This window comes from Arvicola amphibius, chromosome 7 (genome assembly GCF_903992535.2).
Source record: "Arvicola amphibius chromosome 7, mArvAmp1.2, whole genome shotgun sequence".
In the NCBI taxonomy this organism is placed as follows: domain Eukaryota; kingdom Metazoa; phylum Chordata; class Mammalia; order Rodentia; family Cricetidae; genus Arvicola; species Arvicola amphibius.
The window spans coordinates 32,995,174-33,020,228 of NC_052053.1; positions in this window are offsets into that span (position 1 = coordinate 32,995,174).

Here is a 25,055-nt window from a genome sequence, read left to right on the forward strand (position 1 = left end):
AGAGACCCTGGCCACCACAGCCAGTCACCCATATTTACCAGAGCCTTTTTCTGGTCTCTGGTTCAAGACCCACCCACTTGGCTTAAGATCTATGCACTCTTGCTAGGGATGCAAATCTTCTAGTTTTGGCCAGGTTACAAAAAGAAAACCTAACTTCTGCCTGTTTGCTCAACCCCATCAGAAGAGGTTGATTTTCCCCTTCTCTATGTTCCAGCATGTCCCCTGGCCTTGCCAGGAATGGGAAATGGTTCCCCCAGCCATGCTGGGTGAAGAGTAATCTCTTCTTCATCAGGTTTCCTATACTCTCCACATGTGCACAGAGTGACTGGCTATGTGACCCCTGGGAGAAATTTTATTGAGGCAGAGGTAACTGGTCCTCTCTCTCTAAGGGATGCACCCTACTTAAGGGCTCCAAACCCACTTAGCTCAGAGATAGTCATAAAGCATAAATTACTAATTATCCCTTTCTCAAGTCCTTTCAGGTCCTACAACATGCCCAAAGGATTTCATTTCATGTTTTGAAAGGCTGTGTCCTTGCCTCTGTCTGAGCCTCACCACAAGTTCTAGCCTGCTGATCTTGTGTGGGTAAAGGAATTTTGACCTGGGACCTGGAGCCAACATAGAAAGACCCCAAACCTTTAGTCTTCACCACTACTAGAGCAGTGAAGGTCACTGGTGTCAACCTGTGCATCCACCACACCCAACTGAAGGAGACTACAGAGTCCATGGTAGATGATCAAAGCCACATTCTCCAACTGCTAAAGACAAGACTGACACTGGACCTATGGCTGCAATTGTCTTATTTTGTCTTCTTTGCCTCCCCATGAAAAGCTCATAGCCAAGACTCTGGTTATGAAAATTTTAAAAAAGAACCAGACTGGAGAGCTCATAGTCAACCTAACCACTGAAACCTAATCCACCTGGCTTTCTGTAAAGTGTTACATGCAGAGACAACCGGAAAGAGGTGCTGCAAAGGAATCTCCCGCTGGGGCTGTAGTTCCTTCCACCACTGAACAAAGGACTCCAATCTACCCAATACTATTTCTTCCTTGTTGATGGTCCTCTGAATTGCTGAGATTCGAGAAAATGTCATTGTGCTCAGAGGAACAGTGCTTAAAAGACCAAAAAAATTTAGGGCTTGGGGCTCCACGATTTGGACAAGTATCTTGTTCAGCCACTGGTTGTCAATGAGGGCTTTCTTTTTGACTTTAAGAGTGTCCTTATGGTGGGCTCTGGTAGGCTTACTCTCCAACATTTCCTCCTCCCTGGTAGTAGTAGACTTAATAAAATCTCTGCTACACACTTTAACTCATGAATTGTGAACTTCCTTTTTAATACCCTGTTTATCTAGGAGGTAAAACTTCCCACAGATTTATAGACACAGCTTTCAGGGCAGTCATTAGTTCTCTAAGATTTCAATTTAAATCCACAAGAAAGAAAAATATTTTGCAAATATCCTTTGTAATTTCTGACTGTTTATTTTGTAATTAACTTATTGTTTTCATTTTTTGTTGAGAAACAGTGCTTACTACTTTTTTGAGTTAATCTTTACCCCATTTCATCTGTGACGTCACAGTGTGTTCTCTCAGGCGAAGAATAAGAAGTCAAATCTTTGCTCAGTCAAATATGTCTTAATATCCAAACCTTTATAACAGAGAGATAAGGTTATAGACCAAATTAAATCTTGTCAGTGCTACAAAAAATGGCTGAACGAGATGACTAGATAAATATCTTCTCATCTGCATGCTTGGAGAAGGGGAGATATAATTTTGTCCCTATCATTGAATCTGCACCACAAAAACTGATACTATTTTGCATTTAAAGAGGCAAAGTAACCACATATTTAAGATCAAATGCATCAGGGTATAATAAGACCTTGAGAGTTTCTGCCTCATTGGTTTTCAAACTTTCAGCATAGTTCTTACTAGTTTTATATTGAAATTAATTAAAATTGGCTCTAAATAGATGTGTTTAAGTTGCATATGTGCACATGCATATGCACAGTGCATATGGCATAAGATGAAGGAGGTATGGTTGGGAGTAACCCAGTCATGAAGGAAGTAGAGGTACTCCAGCCATCATTCCACCCTTTACTATTGTACTTCCTCTTCTTCAAGGTGACCTCTGAGGAGTTTCTAAAAAAGCTGAAGATTCTGTGCAACGCATCCTATTCCCCCATACAGTGTGGAAGAATCTAAGGTCCAGCCATATGGAATAACTAGGTAATAACATTATATATCCTGAATCCAGTGACTAACATGGATTATGCATGGATTATTAACTCATTATTATAGTGTCTTCAAGCATCATCTCTCTCTCTCAAGTCCACCAAAGTTTGTGCTTAAGTCCTTCTCCATCAAGTTTTACATGCACACAAAATCTCAAAATTCTAATGCTTTAAGTCAGTTAAAATTTTGCATTGTGCTGCATCACAGGTATCCTTGACCACATACAACAAATGGGCTATACATTGGACCTGACAGACATTCTCACTTCCTCAGCTTGGAGATGAGGTCAGGTACTTAATTAGTTTTCAACCTCAGGTGTCCTTAATCCAAAGTATGAGACTTCTGACTCTCCTATTAAACATCTTCCAAAACCGCCTTTGATTACAACTAACTTTCAGTATCAGCAAAAGCATAGTATGTCTTTTTAGATCTATGTTTCCTTATTTTTTTTTTCTTTTGCTCTTTGCGGGAATTTAACAGATACCAGGAAGTCTTAACCAATGCCAGAGAGATTTAAAGTTCTGACATAGTCACTCAAGTTGTAGGCATCTATAAACAATGTGGTGCTGTATGGGTAAAGTTACCTTGACCGTGGCATGAATGGAAATCTAGGGATGTATAAACTATGTTAAAATAATAATAATAATAAAAAACCAGTGAGAATAACGGAAAAGTGTTGTGGGTTAATCTTTTTTTACACTGTGAAGCTTTGTTTCTGCCAAGGCACCTTCTGATTGGTTTAATAAAGAACTGAATGACCAATAGCTAGGTAGGAGAGGATAGGTGGGAGTTCTGGAAGAGAGAAAGGAACTTTAGGGAAGAAACAGAGAGGCGGGGATTCACCAGCCAGACATGGAGGAAGTGGGACACGTGGTACTGAGCAAAGGTAACAAGCCCCGTGGTACAACATAGACAAATAAAATGGGTTAATTTATGCTTTGAGAGATAGTTGGGAATAAGCTAAAAACCAAGATTTCACACTTAACAAGTCTCTGTGTCATGTGTTTTTTAGCTGTCAGTCCAAAGAAAGCCTGGCTGCAAAAGAGAGAACTGGAAAGACCTGACTGGACTCCACCCGCAAAATCAGGTCTGTATACCATGTTGCTAACTTGGAGAGCTTTCTGTGGCTCTGTGGGATTACATTTGTATACTGTTTTGGTAACTGAGAGCAGTGTAACTTTTCTTCCTTTCCCCAGTTCTCTTTCCGGAGAGAAACCTCACTGTAATTGGATCTTTCTAGGGAGGAGCCTGACTGCAACTTGTGTTTGTCAAGACTCAAATAAGTTTTTTTTTGTTGTTGTTGTTGAACCAGTGGATACTTTGGCAGCAGCACGTTCTCTTCCCTTAACTATGCAAGCTACTAGTCCCAAGAGAAACCGCTCTTCTCCTTTCCCAGCTCACTTTACTGTTAAATCCACCAGGACCAGCTGCAGAGAGACAGGGCCAGCCCTCCCCAGATTTGCTATTAAGGAAGTGAGATGGAGGCCAAGAGTGAGCTACCAACTGTATTTCCTACTTGTGGTTGAGAACAAAATTCAGTTTCCACATTTTACATCTCTTCATGGGAAAAAGTCCAATAAATTTAAGATTATTAATAAATTATACATTGCTGGTATACAGGTATGCTTTAAGTGAGTGAAGTTGCTTAATGTAGGTTAAAATACATAACACTGATCAACTTTCTTATCTGAGGTCAAATTTGTTATCTGACTGAAGCATGAAAAACACATTTAGGACAAAAAGTGCATATCTTTTCAATTCTGACATCTGCCTGTGTATAAATAGGAGAGACACTTTTGAAATGCTAGTATTTTAGGTGATATCAAATCTTTAGTTCAAACTTTTAAGCTTGATTTTGTCAGATGTAAATGATGGTTCTATTCTCTGGGATGGTTTATACAAGAGAATATTTGCTCAATATTTCAAGATTCTCATATTGAAAGTGCTGTGTAAATACCGGGCCAGATTAGCTCGCCATGTGTCTCCCAGTGTGCACAGAGCTTTTACTGTCTTTAACGGGTGGAATGTGGGGGGCGAATCTGGCTCATTATTAGTTTTCCTATTTTGATTTGATCAACTGTTGTCAATTACAGACATTGGTAATTACCCACAGAAAAGGAGAGAAGGGAGAAAAAAACTTGCTATCATAATATTTATCTTATCAGTTATGGTATTTTCCTATATTGAAAAAAATATTGTGCTGAATTGTGTAACACAGCAAGTACTGATTTTCCAATGCCCTTGACTCAAGTGTATTTTACACAGATTTTTAAAATATCTCTAATAAAATCCATGTTTACATAGTACACTTGCTTCCCTTTCTACTTTATCTTGTGAAGTCTTCTTTTCTGCTTCTCTTCCCACTTGAATTTGTTCCTTACACTCAAGCCCCCATTAAACATATAGCACACACTTCAGTGTCCGAACATTTCCTGTGATGATTGAAAAATTTTAAATCTACACATATTTGAGATTTGAAATGTGGGCACTGTGACCAGGAAACAGAACTTATATTTTGACTTAAATAGACATGTGCAACTAGAGGTTACTGAATTTCCATGAAATAAACACTGATATAACTTCAAAATTGCTGACTGCTTCTCTCTCTCTCTCTCTCTCTCTCTCTCTCTCTCTCTCTCTCTCTCTGTCTCTCTGTCTCTCTGTCTCTCTCTCTCTCTGTCTCTCTCTCCGCGCGTGTGTGTGTGTTTGTTGTTGTTTTTGTTTGTTTGCTTTTTTCTTTTTTTTGAGATGGGGTTTCTCTGTTGCTTTGGAGCCTGACCTGGAACTAGCTCTGTCGACCAGGCTGGTTTTGAACTCACAGAGATCAACCTGTCTCTTCCTCCTGAGTGCTGGGAATAAAGAAGTGTGCCACCATTGCCCTGTGCTGACTGCTTTTCTGACTTGAAGGTTATTTGTCTTCAGTTTTTCCTATGCATGGCAATTCATCAACTTTAAATTCTGCTGTTGTTATTAAAATTATATTTATAAATCTATGATTGTTTCAACAATCTGCTACGGTATGTCAAAAGCACAGTTCACTTCAATCCTATCTGCCTGTCAGAACTACTGAGGTCCACATGCTTAGAAAATTACTGAAGATACGATTGATCCTGGGAAGCTGATTCTGATGAGTGTCTCCTTTCTGAATTCCTCGCTTAATAATCTCCCATCTTCTGCATATCTATTGTTGCTAGATAAATCTATGAACATTTGTTACCTGAAATTCTAAAATATTCTTACAACTCTCTCCTCTCTCTCTTGCTTCTTGTTATTTTTTTCCCACCCTCTGCAATCTGTTCCACACATAGCTGAAATGATCTTTCTAAATGTTAAAAGAGAGCACAGTATTCCTCAGTTCAAATCCTGTGCAGGCTCCTCCACGCCCCCCCGCACGGAATGCAGGCTTCTGTGCTCATGTTCCAGAAGACCTGTGTGCTATTCTCAGATGAAATCCACATTTACAGAGTTCAGTTGCTTCCCTTACCATTTTACTCTCTGAATTCTCTCCACTCCTTTCCCCCCACTTAGGTTTCTTTTAAAATTCTGTCCTTTTGACTGTATAGCACCAACTATGGTTGTCCAAACATTTTCTGTGAAAATTGAAATATTTTGTGCTTCCTATGTATACTTGGATATGTGGCCTTCAACTGATATATGGTTTTGCTACCAGGGTCTAAACTGCCTCTCTCTCACATGCCATCTATCTATCAATTGCTAATAACTTCTTAGCTAGGGAGAGGAGGTCTCTGTATCACCTCTCCATGATGGGATTTTTGTTTCATTTGAGATTCGGCAGGTCTTAGCATGCTATCACAACCGCTATGCGTTCAAATTTTCAGCTGCCCTTCTGTGCCCAGAAAACACTGCTTCCTTCCAGTCACCCAGTACTTCTGCTGGCTCTTGAGACTTTCTGCCTCCCCTTGTGCAATGGTCTCTGAGCCTGTTGAGGAAGACATGTGATCTAGATGTTTTGTTTCAGACTGGAAACTGTAATCTCTTTTTGTTTACCCCTCCATCAGTTGTGGGTCTCTGTTGATCACTATCAACTGCATAAAAGAAGCTTCTCTGATGAGAGGTAAAAGATGCATTAACTTTAGCAGTAATTAAAATTAAATTAAATTAAATTAAATTAAAATTAGCAGTAATTTTAATGCTGTATCAATTTAGCAGAATACTAGAACTAGATTCTCTCCTAGACTATGACTTGTCTGCTCACTGTTTCTTGACCCACATAACACTACCAAGTAGGGTTTTACCTCCTATAGTGAACTTTAAATCTAATCAAAATGTGTTTGGCAGCTCCATTGATTTCACTTCGTATTGAACCGATGTGCACGCCTTGCCAGGGTGTTCTGAAGGGTCACAGCTGGTAAGACTCATGATTGCTTGGCTTCTTCAGTAGCATGTGATGCAGCCTCTAACACTCTGAGAGCTACCCATGACGACATATATAGGTGAGCACCAGCTTGATTATTCCCTGTTCTACAATTCAAGTACGTGATGTTTTCAGTATGGTTGTCTTATTGTCAAGCTCTGTAGGGCAAGCCAGAGCACTTTTTGTCATGTTTGTCATGTTTGGATATCTATGGAGACTCACTGACTAACTGCTTCAAAAAAAATAATAATAACCCTTTCTTGGATCTGGGCTTTTTACTTACTACCCTGTAGTGTTTAGTAGTGCCATCGTTGCCCTCTTTTAAATGCTTATATTTAAATTTTTATTTATGTGTATGTCTTTTCTGAAGCTTACACAGTGGTAGGTTTCCATATGACTTTTTCTAAACGCCTTTAGTATAAATTATCGCTCTAGTATTCCCTCCTGTGCCCTGACTTCTATTCCCCAACCTACTTTACTCCTTCACTTCCCCATTATTCTCCTCTAGTGCTTTATAACACTGCATTTTATTTCCCCTCCTTTGAAAGTCTCCTACCCACCTCTCCATGGCTCCTGACCAATTTTCTAACCACCTTTGATATTTCAAATGAAATGTGCATTTATGAAGATGCAAAGCTGACATCTACACATAGGAGAAAACACAACACATTTGTCTTCCTGGGTTTGGATTGGCTCACTCAGGATGATTGCTTCCAGACCATTCCATTTGCTTACACATGCCATACATACCTTCATTTGTTGTTAATCATCTTTCTTATCCATTCATCGGTTGGTGGACCTCTATGTTGCTTACATTTCTTAATTATTGTGATGATAACTGTAATGACTATGAGTAAGCAAGTATCTCCAAAATAGTATATAGAACCCTTTGAATAGTCTCAAGAGTGGTATAGCTGCATCATGCAGTAAATCTATTTCTAGCTTTGTGAAGAAATGGCACAGTGATTTCCACAGTGGCTGTACCCGTTTGTGTTTCTATCAGCATTGAATAAGTGTTTCCCTTTTCCCCGCATCCACATTTATTTATATTTTAGTCATTCAGCCTGGGGAAAGATAAAATTTTAAATTAGTTTTAATGTCTTTTCTCTTTATGGCTAAGGATGCTGTATTTCACCTGCTAAAAAGTTTATATAATTCCATGCCCTACATATTGATTGAAATGTTAGGTTTTGATTTATTTATATATTTTGTTTACTGATCCTCTGTCTGATGTATAGCCGGTAAATATTATTTTCATTCTGTAGCTGCTTTTTCATTTCAAATATAGAGTCCCTTGCTGTACAGGCTCCGTTTATAATTTGTTGGTCTTAATGCCGTCACTGCTGGGTCCTGTTTGAAACCCCTCCCAAGGCTGATGAGTTCAAGTGTATTCCCTTCTTACTCCTCTATCACAGCCAAGCTGCCAGGTCTTGTATTGAGGTCCTTGCCCCATTTGGAACTGAACTTTTGTGCAGGGTGAGAGAGAAAGATCCGGTTTAATTTTTCTACATTTAGTTATCCAGTTTGAGCAGCGTCATCTGTCCAGTGTGTGTTGATGGGCTCTGGAAAGGTCAGGTGGCTTGAGGAGTATGAGCGTATACATGTGTACTGGTTAGGTGGTTTTGCTTTTTAATTTTGTCAATGTAACACAAATCGCAATCATCTGGGTAGTGGGAACCTCAGTTGAGGAATTTTCTCCATCAGATTGGCCCGTGGGTGTGTCTGTGGGCATTTTTAAAAAATAATGAATTGTGTGAGAGGCACTGTCACAACCGTGTAAGTAGTCCTGGGTTATAAGAAAGAAAACTGAACAAGATGAGGAGAGAATAAGAGAAGATGAGCACTGTTCTTCATGGTCTCTGCTTCAGCTCCTGCCTTCAAGTTCTTGCTCACATTTAAATGATTTATTTCATCTTGACGTAGATTTGGTAGGTGATATTTATCTAGAAATTCATCTGTTTCTTTTAGACTTTTCAGTTTGCTCAACTATTGGTTTTTAAAGTATGTTCATATGATTATTTAGATTTCCCAGTGTCCATTGCAATGTATCCCATTTCACCTCTAATTTTATTAATTTAGAACTTTTCCTTCTTTTGGTTAATTTGGCTACAAATTTTTCAATATCACTAATCTTTATAATAACTCACTCTTGGTTTTGTTTTTCATCTTTATGTTGCTTTTCTGTTTATTTCTCTCATTAATGTCAGTCCAGATTTTGATTATATGTCCATATCTACTTTTTTCTGGATGTTGATTATTCTTTATTTTCCAAGACTTTCAGGTTCATCATTATGTTATTAATTGGAGATTTCACAAATATTTTGATGTAGGTGCATAAAGCTATAAATTTTCTTCTTGTGACTGCTTTGTATTTATAGATTTTGGTATATTATATTTTTATTTTTATTCAATTCTAGAAATTAAAACACTTTCTTCTAGATTTATCCCTTCACCTAATTTTGGTTTAGTAGTGTGTGGTTTAGCTTTCATGGGTTTATATGCTTTCTTCTGTTGTTCATACCAGGTTTAATTCATGGTCATCAGGTTGAATATAAGTTGCTATTTCAAATTTTCAATTCATGGAGATTAGTTTTGTATCGTAATATGTGGTCAATTTTGAGGAAATCTCAATGGACTGCTGAGAAGAAAATGTATTTTTCTAGTGTTTGGGTGGATGTTCTATAAATACCTGTTATTATGTAACTCCAGAGTTTCCCCATTTAGTGTTTTTCCAGATGATCTTTCAATACAGTGGAGTATTGAAATAATACACTATCATTGTTTTGAAGTCAGTCTGTGGTTTAAAATATAATAGTGTTTCTTTTTATGAAGTTGGGCTCTACTGTGTTTGGTGCAAATATGTCTAGGATTTTAGTATCCTGTTGTTGAATTTTTTTCCTTTAGTGAAGATTAAAGTGTCATTTCTTATACCTTATATTTATTTTGGTTTAAAGTTGATTTTGTCACAGGGGATAATAGACCATCATGAAAGGCCTAAGAGAATACCACAAAACAAATCATTTTTAAAATTCAGTATTCTGGAATTATTTATTTCTTCCTTGTACCTTCTGGGTGTGTTTAACCATCTCTTCAACCTAAGTATTCCTTCTAGCATCCCCTATAGAGCTGGCTTGCTGGTCATAAAATCCTTCAACCTGTTTTTATCATGGAAAGAATTCCTTCTCCTTTGCTTATGAATGAAATGTTTCTGGACTAATAGTCTTAGACAGAGTCTATGCACTTTCATTGTTGTGTAACACTGATACAATCCCTTCTGACTTTCTTAGTCTCCGAAATAGAATCTGCTGTTATTCTGATGTTCCTTTTTTTGTATGTGACTTGATCTTTCTCTTTCGTAGCGTTCAACATCCTTTCTTTGACAGTGTTTGTTGATTGACTGTTATATTATGCTGAGTGCTTCTTTCATGATCCTTTCTATTTGGTGGACTGTATTTGTCTCTGACCTTGATGGATGTCTCTTTTCTTGGGTTAGGGAAGTTGTCTTCCATGGTTTTGTTGAAAAAATGTTCCTTGCCTTTGACATGGGTCTATTTTCTTTCTTCTAGACCTGTTATTTATAAGTTTGATCTTATTGTATTTTCCCAGAGTTCCTTCATTTTCCATTCTTGGAATCTTTCCCTTTTACTGAAAATAGAATTTTTTCTCACATAATATCACATAATTTACCCAACTACGGTTTTCCTTTCCTCTACTCTTCTCGCTTCCTCCCTGCCTCACCTCCCACCTAGATCCACTCCCTGTCCGTCTATCATTTGAAAACAAACAGGATTTTAATTTATAATAATGAAAAAACACAAAATAAATATAAGACGATAAAACAAAAGCTATCATATTGGGCAAGACAAACAGAAGGAAAAGAGCTCAAGAGAAGGTACAAGATTCAGAGACCTATTTGTTTATACATTCAGGAATGTCATAAAAACACTACACTAAAACCCATAATATATATGCAAAGAATCTACTGCTGTGCATGCTGCCCCAGTCTCTGTGGAGTTTACATGAACATTGATCATATTGATTTAGGGGGTGTTGTTTTCTTGGTGTCCTCCATCCACTCTGGCTTTTATGAGAGTATACTCTTTTCACCTCTTTCATAGGATGCACTCATTCTCTGCATAGTGTCTGGCTATAGGTCTCTGTATTTGGTCCCATATGCTGCAAGGAAGTTTCTATGATGATGGTTGAGTAAGGCACTGATCTATGAACAAAATGCCACTAGGAGTATATGTGTGTGTGTGTGTGTGTGTGTGTGTGTGTGTGTGTGTGCATATACACATACACATACACATACATATACATACACACATAAATAAACATATATATACACACATACATATGTGTGTGTGTGTGTGTATCAGTAGTATTTGGTTTTCCCCTAGATCCCTGTGCTATCTAGTCTCAGGTTCGTGGCCACCCAGATAGTCTGGGTATGTTTCATCTTGCAGAGTGGGCCTTAAGTCACATCAGACACTAGCCTGTTACTTCCACCAACTTGGGGTCACCATTTCACTGGTATATCTTGCATAGAGGACACCATTATAGATCTCAGGGATTTGTGGCTGGGTTTCTCCTTTTGTTTCTCCTTTGACCGCATGAAGAACACCTCCTTTACCAAAGATGCTAGAATGTAAGGGTGAGGGATCTCTGAAGGCACTGGCTCAACTTCTCCACCTTCAGTGAGTTGTGTAGGTGTTGTCTTCAGCAATGAGGCCTTGCTGTCAGTTTGTTGTGAGCAACCTATATAAACAATAGTTTGGAAATTCCTACAAGACTTTTTTTTTTGCCAACAGCTTAATTAGATGTAACACAGTCCCAGCACTGGAAACTTTATTTGCTAACAAGAGATGGCCAGTTGGGATTCTATCTCCCTCATTATTTGGTCATTTCATATATATTAACTTCAAATCTCTCTCTCTCTCTCTCTCTCTCTCTCTCTCTCTCTCTCTCTCTCTCTATCTCTATATGGAAGTTTCTGCTGCATTAATTTTGGCCTATGAGCTATTCAAACCAACTCTACTAATGTGACATTTACAGAATACCATATTAATTCAGAATATTCCTTCTCACAACTTCAAGTAAATTCCAGCATAGATGGAGTTAGAGAACAAGCTTTAGTATGTGTCAAAGGAGTGAAAGCCCATGTAGTTATACTTTGGCCAGAATGGAATTTAGAAATCAGAAAGAGTGAATGACCTGGAAATTCCAAATATTCTCAATTTAGAAAAATGAACACTAAAATATTCTGTGGATTAAAAAGAAATCATACAAGCAATTATAATATCAGAAAATGTCTAATTAGAAGTATTACTATAGTACAGCACAACAATTCAAGGCATGCCCAACCATTATTTAGATCCATATTTATAGAGCTCGCATTTGCAGTCCAGAGAACGAACCTTGCACATGTTCTCAAAGAAGAAAGTCTAAAAATGACATTATGAATTTCCACCTTGAGACACAGAAAAAGAGGAGGAAATTTAGTCATTAGTAGACAATTTTTTAAATTTTTTTTTGTTTGTTTTTCGAGACAGGGTTTCTCTGCAGCTTTAGAGCCTATCCTGGAACTAGCTCTTGTAGACCAGGCTGGTCTCGAACTCACAGAGATCCGCCTGCCTCTGCCTCCCGAGTGCTGGGATTAAAGGCGTGTGCCACCACCGCCCGGCTCAATTTTTTAAATTTTACATTTATTTAAGCAGTGTCTTTGTGTGTGCATGCGTGCATGTGTGTGTGTTTGTGTGTGTGTCTGTACACGTGTGCATGCATGTGGAGCTCAGAGGGCAGCTGTCTGGAGTTGGTTCTCTCCTTTCACCATGCAGGTCCTGGGGATCTGTCTTGGGTTATCAGGCTTGGTAGCATGCTTCTTTATCTCCTGAGGCATCTCAGCAGCCCAGAAGGTACTTTACAAGCAGAAATGTATGAAATAGAACTCGACGTTCAAACCTGGGTCTTTACAGACATTGGTGAAATCTATAGATTTATTGAAATATTGAACAGATTCTCCCCAAAAGATGAAACAGAAAACATGAATCTGGAAAATAAAATGAACCATTGCTGCACATCTTCCAGTGCTTACAGTAGAATCTAGACGATAGAAAAAAAATGAACAGTCTAATATTTACTAAAGACACAAATGAGCAATTTAATAATATGTAAAGAAGACTGGAGTACTAGAAGCTTCAATCATTAATTCTACAAAAGAGTTAAGATGAATACCATTCTCAGAAAACTCTGGGCACTTTTCTCCTCATTCTGTGAGTAAGATATCATAATGCCAAAACTCAATAAAGTTATTCAGAGAAAATAAAATTTAAGCAGTGTCTACCATGATAGCAAATGGAAAAATACCCAACCAAATAAAAGCAAATTAAATTTAGCAATGCATACTTTGATATATATTGTACTCAAATGCTTAGAAATATAAGTTGGTTTAATATGTTTTAAAGAGAGAGTAAATGTAATTTATAATAATGAATCATAAATATTGTTATTTGAACAAATTCTCAGTTTCATAACAACATGTTTGGAAATGACAAAAAGGAAGAATACATGCTAAATTAGGTAAAATTTGTCTAAAGATTTGTATTTCCTAATGGAACAATTTTAATTTTCAGAATTGAATAAAAATAATAATATATAATTTCACTATTCAATTTTGAATTAGATGGCCTAATGAATATGACAGGAAAGAACAAATGAAGGCATATGAATTAGAAAGAAAAAAAATCTGGCATTATTTGGAGATACAATTGCATAAACTAGAAAAACCAGAGGTATGAATCAAAAGAATACATTTTGCATAACTGAAATATAAATACTAATATTGAAAAGATTCCATTTTATATGGTAGCAACAAACTATTAGGAAATTAAATTTAAATGCTTACAATATAATACAGAATCATTGAATATTTGGTAATAAGCTTAGTGAAAGGTATGATGTCAGCAAGTCTAAACTAGTAATTCTAAAATATTTATGGATAAATTCAATAAAAGTAAATAGAGATATATGTCTTGTCTATGTATTTCAAAGACAGTATTCTATGTCAGATGTCATTCTCTTCAAAATTTTAAAATAAATCCTTCAATATTTCCCCCAGAAAACAATCATTTTCTAAATTTTTATAGAAATGCAAAGAATGTAGACTACAGAAAGTAATTCTAAAAAAGTTAAAATGCTGTAGCAAACATTACACTATTTTCTAATTTTGTTTTATTTAGTTTCAAGTCAAAATCATAAAGACTTTATTGGCTGATAGAATGAAGAAATGGAATCTAAAGATGAGCCCATGGAGAACTGATTGGCTATTGATTGAGATATCAGACATATGCTTTAGGTATGGATTTTTGATTTATATGATAGAGTACTCTCAAAAAAAGACCTCCAAATAGTGTCAGTGAGAAAGCAAAGAATGATTAAATGGAAACCACACTTGGCCAAACATTGCTGCAGAACAGATACATGAATTCCTAATCAGTGCAAGAAAGTGTGCTCAGTACCACTAATCCCAAAAATGCAAATTTAAACCCCACGATACCCTCTAGAATGGCTAAAATCAAAATGACTGACACCACCAAATGTTTGTTGGGATGCGGGGAAAACAGAAATTTGATACATTGCTACTTGAAGTGTCAAATGCTACAAGTAGTTTTGAGAGCCATTTGGCATTTTTAAATGGGGTTAAAGTTCCATCTACTCCAGGACTAGAGATTCCATTGTTACCCAAAATACTTATACAAGAATGTTCATCGTGACTCTGCTCATAACAGCCTTAAACTGGAAACAAGTGTCTTTTTAGCAGAAGAGTAGATCAATCGCATGGATTTATAGTTGTCCAATGAAGTGCTACTACTTGGCAACTGAAACACAAGCTACTTATATACATACTAGGTGTGGACATCAAAACCATTTGATTTATTACGTGAATGCATACTTTTCAATTTTGTTTTTGTGTTATCAAAATGAAATTATTCTCTGCTAATTGATTTTGGAAAGTTGTTGCCTCAACCAAATATATGTGTATATGCATATATATAAATTAAAACTTTATGGTATGCTTTATAAGTATGAACAAATACTATGTGTCAATCTGAAATAATTCTGTGCATGTGTGTATGTGTGTGTGTAGCAGGAAAATTATTTCTTGTGGTGGGAAAATAAATAAAAGGCATGTCATGTGCAGATATAAATGCTAAGTTACGTTAGTTATACCAGTGCATACAACTGTCATAATTTATTGCAATGAACTATTGAAATCTAGGCATTTAATTACTTAGAATATAGCTGAACTGGCTGGGTCTGGTGGCACATGCCTTTAATCCCAGCACTCTGGAGGGAGGGTGGGTTTCTGTGAGTTCCAGACCAGCCTGGTCCAACTTGGTTAAGTTTCCTTCCTGAGGCTGATTCCTCTCTGTTTCACTTTGGTGTTCTTATTTCATAGTGTTTTGTTTGTTTGCTTTTAAGTGACTCAAGAGTCTACTTTGGATGCCATCTTTGTATTAGAAAGTCTCATTTGCCATCTGTATATGCAGTTCTGTTCAATTATAGGACAAGGGTAAGACATGTTGTTGACAAATGCCAGGAGCTCTTTTTCTCAGCACTGGGACTTCCATATCCTGTTGTTTCTGAGGTGCTGCAATGCTTCTTTATCCATTTTCACATAGCAGTTGCTGCAGCCTTTAGAGATCCCAGTGACTGATCATTTTCCATTTCTGTTTCTGTGTTTTTGTTAAATTTATCATTATCTGGGTGCCAGGATGCAATCTGCTAAACTTCAGTATGTTCATACAAAAATCACCCTCATGGCTGGTCTCAGCTTTCTGGGTGGGGACAGCTCTTTGCCCTTTCCTTTCTGACAGTTCTCTTCTGTGCGCATTCCTTCCACCTGCTTTTTATTTGGCAATAGTTTAAAATTCCTGGCCAAATTTGACTCCCTTATGGTTTTCTAGTACTGTAAGGAGACTTGTAGTTAAGAAAATAGGCGTGTCTCCTGTCATTTGCTGTGATTCTGGTAGGAATTTAGAGACAAACACATTTGCTGTATTTGCCACCTTAATCCAATTTCCCAAGTCACTTTTTAATTAGTAGCTTCCTTGCTGCTTTAATGCTGATGCACCTGGTAACTCTCATTATCACACTAATGTGGTCCCATCTGATGCTCTATGGACTTGGCAGTCAGTGGCCTGAAGCTTTCTTATTAAAATTGTAAGGTAGACATTTCACAAGTTCACAAAAGTAGAGTGACTGAGACAAGGATTACTCTCTAAGGCACACGCAGTTTTGAGGAAGGAGAAAATGATTATAACAGGCTTGTGTTGGCAAGCGCTGTGATGGATTGATGTTTTCAAATCTCTGTGGCTAAGGTTAACTGCATAGGCAAGTGACCCCAAACTGAGAATGTGGGGAAAGAGCCTTTCTTAGCCTTGTCTCAGATCTCCCCAAGCACCTGGCCCCCGACTACTTATCCTAATGTTGACCTAGCACCTTAGGAAGCTGTGTCTATAAATGAAGGAAGTGTTTGTGTACAAAAGGCAAGTGCTATTTGCTGAAGATGCTGTGACTTCCGCTTGACTTTCTTCTTGATGAAAGCAGATGGAAAGGTTTTCTTTTGTTGTTTGCTTTCAAATTAAAAACCAATACTGCCAACGACAAGGGCTAGAGGCCTGCAGCTCCTCCTCACAGCTGTGGTTAAAGGTAGTCTAGAACTCTCTGAAGAATGGTAGGTAACACAGCTCTGCAGAAGCCAACAGTGAACGAGGCCTTGCTAGTTTCTGGTTTTAACCCATGGTTGCAGGCTGTTTATAATAGCTAGAGCTGGTGTGTTAAGTTATCTATAGATTCACAGACAATGCAGGTTTTTTACGAAACTTTCTAGAAGCCGAAGGCAGTACTGAACAATTAGGTAACTAGGAAATTAGCTTGAAAAGAATATAGATAGAGAGGCTGGGGTGATTGTTCAGGAGGTAAGAGCAATGGCCTCTTTCTCAGGGGACCCAGGTTTGAGTCTCAGCTCCCACATGGCTGCTTACAACTGTCTGTAACTCCAGGTCTAGAGGATCTGATGGACTCCTAGGTATCAGGTATACATGTAGTGTGCAGATATACACACAGGCAAACACACACATATACCAAAAATAAAACTGAATACTTTATTCAATGCCACTGTAATAGTCTCTGTAGGAAAACTACAGTTTGGTTGTTAAGGTAAACTGATGTTAAGTAAATTATTTGAACCAAATGGAATTTGGATACTTAGAATTCCCAAAAGTAGTTCAATCGTTCAGACCCTCCTGATTTAATCATTAGAACATATACTCATATAGAAAGTAAAAAATATATAATTCTGCAATCTGGAGTTATGTATCTTCCTTGTCTAGATATACTGTTAAGGTTTTTTTTTTTTTTCTTTTTTTTTTTTTTTTTTTTTTTTTTTTTTTTTTTTTTTGGTTTTTTCGAGACAGGGTTTCTCTGCAGCTTTTTTTGGAGCCTGTCCTGGAACTAGCTCTTGTAGACCAGGCTGGCCTCGAACTCACAGAGATCCGCCTGCCTCTGCCTCCCGAGTGCTGGGATTAAAGGTGTGCGCCACCACCGCCCGGCTTAAGGTTTTATTTAAGAATTTATTTGTTACTTAATATTCTACCTTTAAAATACATTTGAATAGATACACTAAAACACATCAGAGGTAAATTAGCCCTTTAGAGTGCACAGTTTCATTTTCTCCTTCCCATTATAGATTGAAGGGAAATTATAAATGTTATATTATGAATCAATAGTTTTGTAAACAAAAGTGTGGATTATATAATATAATGGTTTCTTAGGAATTGAAGGAATTGACTCTGAGGAGAATGAACAACTTGAAAGGGAATGCACTGATGATTAAGAGTCCAGTCTTAAATTATTATTTCCTGACTGTAGATCTGAGGGGCTGGATATTTATGGCCTCATCAATAATGTCCTAGTCGTGTTCCTATTCCTATTGAAGAGAATGACTGATCTTTCCTCAGGAATATACAAATGTCCGTACTTCCTACAGAACTCTACAAAATTCTGGCAACCTGGTGTATCAGTTAAATATTCTTTTATTTTCTTAATGACTGAAATGAAATTGTTCCTAGAAATATTTCACTCTCTATTCCTGTCAATGTGATCATGGACATGATTATATTGTATTTCTTTGGAAATTCTGATAGCATTTTACAAAGAAGCATGTGTATCCTCCTTTTAATCTGTATTCATTTATTTATAAAACCTTGCCATATATGTCTTCCTATTTTATAACATACAAATCAGTATCCTTTATCAGCTGAGGTTATTTTCATGTGATGTAGGCAAAGTAAAGCTGCGTGCAATCAATGAAAGAACATTGCCATGTTTTCTTAAAGTGTTCTCATTTTAAATACTATTAAAATTTTGTTTTATATTTTATGAAACACAAATGTTTGTACATTTAGTAGTGTGAAGTATCTCACCCTCTTCTGGCTCCTTTTAATTTTACATAGCATTTAAAATGATGAAATTTAGATTTTATTCTTTTTATAGTATTGATATGGCTCATGTCAGCCTTGGCAACAAGTATTTTTGGTAGAATAAGGAGATTCAAATCCACTGACATGATTTTTTTCTACCGTTTTTCTTCAGAGACTATCCATTATACCTCCCCTGTTATTTACCATTTTACAATATTATTTCAAAATGTTTTAGTTAAAGTGTTCATTCAATAGATGAACACAAAGCTATTAAAGATGTAGTCAAAGTCTTTTTATTTTCCTACTTGTTATTAGCCCCAGAATTGCATAACGTCCAAAGATAGCCCACCCTAGATCAATTTCATCAGGAATCCCAAATTTCTGTTTCTTTATTTGAAGTTACTAGAGAAAGTTCAGCCTCAGGTTGGAAGGGGTAGAGTTTGATGAAAGTTCTAGGGCTGAGTTCCTTCACGGCCGGAGATGCTTTGACACTATCCACTCTGCATTGCATGCACACAGTAGCCCAGTTGTGTCCAGGGATCTGTCATCAAACACAGCTCAGATTTCAACCTCGACTTCTCTAAATATAGGCTTACTGTGAGTGACAAGATGCTGGTAGATGGAATTCTCTGCCGCCCTCTTTGATATTGTTTCTAGCCAGATGACTCACGGCTCTGCTGTGCCCCAGAAAATGTTTAATTACACCAGGGTCTCTTCATTGAGCAAAAGCCTTAGTGACAGATGAGCTGCCACCCTGACAACTCAGATTGTTATTTTGCTGTCTGGCGATGGCGCAGTACTTACTTTTCTAACACTGACCACGCGAAGGGAATTTCAACTGGATTCTCGGCAGGCAGTCAGAAACTCTCAGCTGGGGAGATGGTTGAAAGTGGAAACACATGAACAGTCATAGGTGAATTTCTGCATGAGATCTTATGAAGCTCTTGAAATTTCATTGGCTAAATATTTTTGTGTCTTAATCAGAAAATTAGAAAAAAAAACCTTATTTTAAGATTATACACTTATTCAGCTAACAAAAAGCATATGTAAACACATGTGAACATGAAACTAACCTGAAAAATTATGCATTGCAACAGAATTCAGACACTGAGGCATGAAGTCGATTAAGGACACACTTTGCTTTGAATAGCATGTGATATCCAACCTCTATACTTAGGTCTCTAGGGTCCTTTTCAAAAAGACAACTAGGTAAAAAATTGTTTTGAATCTTTCCAGTGTAGCCTTTGGTTCAGGTGTTTGTTGTAAAGTGATCTTTTTGTGGATTGAGTGACATCCTCATTTCCCATACAGGACTTCTGGCATAGGCTGGGGCGAAATGTGATTCCAGCTACAAGGATTCTGTAGTGAAATACAGCTTTGTCCTTAAATCTCTCTTGACTGTTATTTCCCAGTGAGATCCTCACTTTGTGCCCCACAACTCTTAGGGAGTTAATTTCTGTCAGTTTTAGAAGGCAGTCTATGGGAAAAGTCATCTTTCAGATTCTGTACTTTCTCCTAACTAAGCTCAATCTGCACCCCTGATAGACAGATCTGTAATCATCAGTGTTTGCCTTGTAAATTCTGTTAATAGATGGTGGTCACCTGACCCTGTATCCTGTTACAACATGTATTTAAGTTCTTTTCCTCAGATACTTCTAGTCCAGGAGGAATATGGACCCTAGGCATGTTTTCCTCTGTGGAACCTTTCTTTCTTGGAAACAAAAATAGAACTTTCACCTCAAAGAGAACAAGAGATAGTTTTCTCTGTAGCATATGACCTGCCTAAAAGCTGGTTACAGATTATGATGATATTTAATCATAATATATTTAATATATTAAATATAATGATATTTATACATGTCATATATACTATATCCACCTGGTTACATGTTCAAATTATAGAAATGCCATGTTCCAACATGGAAGTTATTTCATTGAATTTTTAGAGTAACAGAATAAAGGAAGTCATAAATGAGACACTTTTAAAATTCATTCTGGGAAACACCAAGTAGGCAGATTAAAGCAGAGGGGGAAATAACCTCTGCTGTAGACTTGAGATGCTATCTAATGGTACCTTTAGGTTTTTTTTTTTTTTTTTTTTGGTTGGAGGGAATTACGTGTCTCTGTGCATTCCAAAGGATGTTAGCTTACACACAAAGGATGGTAATAAATGACTATTAAAAGGGTCAAAGATGTCTTTAAATAATTTGACAGTTTACTTGCAACATTCTAAAGTATGGAATGTTATTGATATTGAGGTTCTAATCATTCCATCAGCCTTATAGAAGGTTCAGTGGGAGCTGCAATTTTCCTAAGAACATCTGTTCCCACTACTTCATCGTGTGTGTGTGTGTGTGTGTGTGTGTGTGAGAGAGAGAGAGAGAGACAGAGAGAGAGAGAGAGATACAGAGACAGAGACAGAGAGAGATGAAGAGATGAAGTGCATTGCTATAATATACTATCAAGGCTCAAATCCTCATTATATTAATTTTCACTTTATTTTGAATATATTTTATTAGTTCTTTTAGAATTTCACACAATGTGTTTTAATCATATTCTCTTTTCTTATCTACCTACTCTTCTAAGAGCCACCCCTCTTTCTATTCTTACCTAACACTGTGTCCTCTTCATTTCCCATAAAGGCCAATTTGTACTGCCTAAATATTTTTGGATATATGACTCTCTATTAGAACTTGGTAGACTTATCAAGGGATATAGTCTTACAGGAAACCTGACCCTTCCTCTTCGAGCAATAAAGAATTGCCGATAGTTCCTTGATTCGGGATGGAATTTCACATTCTTCTCTTCTCTGATTGACAGTATTTTGTCTGGCTTCCGCTTGCGTAGGTCTTGTACATACTGTCACAGATATGAGACAATATATGTGTGAGCTAATATGTACAGCTTCCCTGCTATGCCCAGAAGACACTGTTTCCTTGTAGACACCCACCACATCCGGCTCTTACAGGTTTTCTATCCCCTTTTCTGCAATGATTCCTAAACCTTTGGAGGAGGGAGTATGGTAAATATGTTCCCCTTAGGGTTGAATATTCTACAGTCTCTTATACTCTGCACTTTGGCCAATTCTGAGTATTTGTGTTAATAATCACCATCTCCTGTAGAGCTTTCCTGATGAGGGTTGAGAGATGCTTTCATCTTTGGATATCACAAGAAACCATTAGGAGTTGATTTAATACTATGACCATTTAGCAGAATAATAATCGGTTGTCCATTGAGGTTTATGATCTGTCTAGCCATAGACTTTCGGCCCAATAGCAGTGTCAGGTATAGTTTCATCTTGTAGAACAGTCTTTAAATCACATCAGAAAATGTTTGGTTACTTCCATAATATTTTTGCCACTATTGCACCAATGCCTATATTTTGCCAGACCAGCCATTACTATAGCTTGCAGAGTTTACAGTTGGGGAAGACGGATAATTGCTTCTTCTCCAGTAGGGTAGACCCCTCCAACACTATGGAAGGTAGTTAGTAGGGATGAAGCATCTAGGTCAGTACCTGCCTGATTTTCTCATGCTTTACTATTCCAGTATGTAGTATCTTCAGCAATATTGTTTACTGTCATATTTTGGAGAGTAACCAAGAGAATTGGCAACAAATATTCTATAACATTTTGGGGTCTTTGTCCAACAATTCCAAAAGAAATAAGTCATTCCTGAGACAAGATATTTTATTTGTTAGCCTCTGGGAATGAGAAGGGGCTTTGTTGCCCTGTTACAGTATAAATTCACTTTAACTTCCCCCTGCCCAGATTAAATAATCTCCATTGCTGCTTCTGTTACATCTTAATCGAATCCAAATCCTTATACATGCACTGCTGCAAGTATTAATGTTCGCTAAGAACTACTAATAGCCCATCCAGCCATTGCATCACCTTGGATACTGACTTAGGCTTTTTGAGGAATTCCCTGGAGTTACAGCAGCTCCGCTATTTATGCTAAATTACTTCTCAAAGGAGGCAATCCTACAGACTTCTGGATGATCCTATTTCATTCTGTCACCAGTTACCACACAATGTGGCTTACTGAAGAGGTTTACAGTCAGCCATTGACGGCTGCCAAGATGATGTAGGCAAAACAATTAGGCTGTTATGAACAAATTCCTAATTCAGAAATAAGTTGTTGACTCTGCTATGGGCGTCATCTTACATTTTCCATACTGCAAAGTTTACCAAAACATGATTCCTTTCTCCTCGAGCTAATTTAATTCCTATGTTAAACTCAGCAAAACGTTTCTGTTTTTTCATTTACCTGCCTTTTGCTCGTCTATGATGCATAGATTCTAAGACAGTAGATACGCTAAAACAATGACATTTAAATGATGGCTTTACACTTTTCTGATGTTTGTTTTGGACTTTTAGTTGTGAAACAAAACACATGTTTTAGGAGGAAAGTAGAGTATCTCTCAAGAGCCAAGATTATAGTTATATAATGAGGATTGAATTTTATTTGTACAGCTTTAATGTTTACGTCTCTCTGAAGGTGATGGCCTTCAGTTTTCTTTTTCTGTTCGGTTCTTCATTGTCAAACACATATGGATTTTGTCTTACAGTGTTTTCTTTTGTCAAATGTGAGACTATCATTCTTTTAATTTTTTCCTTCATTTCTTAGAAGTTGTTTTATCAAATCTTTCATCCTCAAGATTCCTATGTCTTGTCTCTTCTTATTTGTTTTATACACATGTGACTGAGTTTATTGAAAGGAGAATTGGAATTATAAATATGTTACCTTAAGCTATGCGTGAACCTAATACTACATATACATTTCAAATTTTTATTACTTTTTGTACATGGCATGTACAGGAAACATTTTTTAGTTGGATTTGGTAAACCATTGTTTTGTGCTCTTATTATTTTCAGTATGCCACCAGATTGACCTGCAGAGATTCTCTTGACTGTTGGCTTTTTTAGGAGGGAAATTCCAGAAGACTGGAGAAGGAGGGTATGAGATATGTCTGTAACACCACATTCTCCCTGCTAGGGTGCTTTGTGTTGGTCATATTCCTTTTGTTAATCTTGGCATACTTCCTATACCATGACATTGGCTCTAGGTTTTGCCACTATTATCCTAACCCGCTGGCCTGGTGCTTATAAGAAAGGATCATAATTCTGATATGTTTTATCTTTCTTTTCTTAAGTCTATAACAAAGACTCTTTTTACCTAATTATTTTCAGGCCACAATTTGCCATTTTTCTGCTTCTAGACTCTTAAATGTTATGCTTTCAATTTATTCAAGTTCTCAAGACATATCCTTTAGATTCCTCTTTCTCTGTTGTTATAGATTTTTTTTTTAAAAAAAAAACTCCAATGGGAGTTATCTGGGAAGAGAGGAAGGAGGGAAAACTGTGTGGCTGGGATGTAATATATGAGAGAAAAATAAATTAAAAATAGAATAAATTTAAAAAAGAAAGGAATCTTCCACTGAGATTTTGGCTAAGAATCTCTGCTAGGTCAGAGGTTCAGCTGCTAGATGCTTAGTTAGGCCACTGGGCCACAGGCCTGCCCCACTTCTGTGTGCCCACCCACCCTATCATTAATAAAATAATCAAAACAGTAAACATACAGAGCAAAGAATGAATAATAAAAGCTCAAAGGACAAGACCAAGTAATATATAAAGGCAGACCTATTAGAGTTAAACCTGACTTCTCAGTGGAGAGTCTAAAAGCCATAAGGGCCTGAACAGATATTCTGTAGATGCTAAAAGACCATAGATGCCAGCCCAGACTACTATACCCAGCAAAACTTGCAATTACCACAGATGTAGAAAATAAGATATTCCATGATAAAGTCAAATTTAAACCACATTTTTACAATATTTTATATGTATGGTTTAAATTTACACAGACACACACACATACTGAAATCCAGCCTTACAGAAGATAGTAGAGGAAAAACCCAAACCAAGGAGGCTATGAAAATACAGGAAATAATCTCACATCAGTAAAACCAAAAGAAGGGCAATACACATATACTACCACCATTACCACCACCACCACTACCACCATTACCATCACCACCACAAACAACAACTACAAAAATAAAATATAGAACAGAAAGCCAAATGGGACTTAACAATTATTTGTTATGGATTTCTCTCACTATCAGTGGACTCAATTACCCAATAAAAAAGACATCGACTAATAGAATGTATGTGAAAATAGGATTCAACCTCTGTTGCAGACAAGAAATAAATCTTGCTTAGTGATGGCACACACATTAATTCCAGCACTTGGTAGGCAGAGACAGGTGAATCACTGAGTTCAAAGCCAGCCTGGTCTATAATATCAAAGATAGACATTGCCTCAGAGTAAAGAGTTAGAAAAAGATTTTCCAAAAATCAACCTAAGAAACAGGCAGGTGTAGCCATTCTATTGTCAAACAAAATAGATTTCAAACTAAAACTAATCAAAAGAGATGGGGAAGGATACTGCATACTCATCTGAGGAAAAGTCCATGAAGATGTTCTTTGAATTATTTTTATTATTCTTAAGTATTTATTTTACATCCTGATGGCAGCCTCCCCTCCATACTGTCTTCCCACTCCCTTGCTCCACATCCTCTCTGCCCTCCCCACCCATCTTCCCTCTGTATTCATTCAGAAAGGGACAGGCCTCCCATGGGCATCAGCAAAGCATGGCATATAAACTGCCCTAAAACTAAGTACCTCCCCCTGCATTCAGGTTGGGCAAAGCAATCCAGCATTAGAAATTGGATCCCAAGAGCCAGCCAAAGTACAAGGGGCAGCCCCACTCCAATTGATAGGAGTTCCAGAAATAGATGAAGTTACACAACTGTCACATATATGCAGAGGTCTGTCTCTTACAGGCTCCCTGGTTGTTGATTCAGACTCTGAGCTGCCATGGCTCAGGGTATTCTTTTCTGTGGGGTTTCCTCTAATGTTCCTGACACCTGGCTCCTACAATCCCTCCTCCTTCTCCTCAGCAGGACTC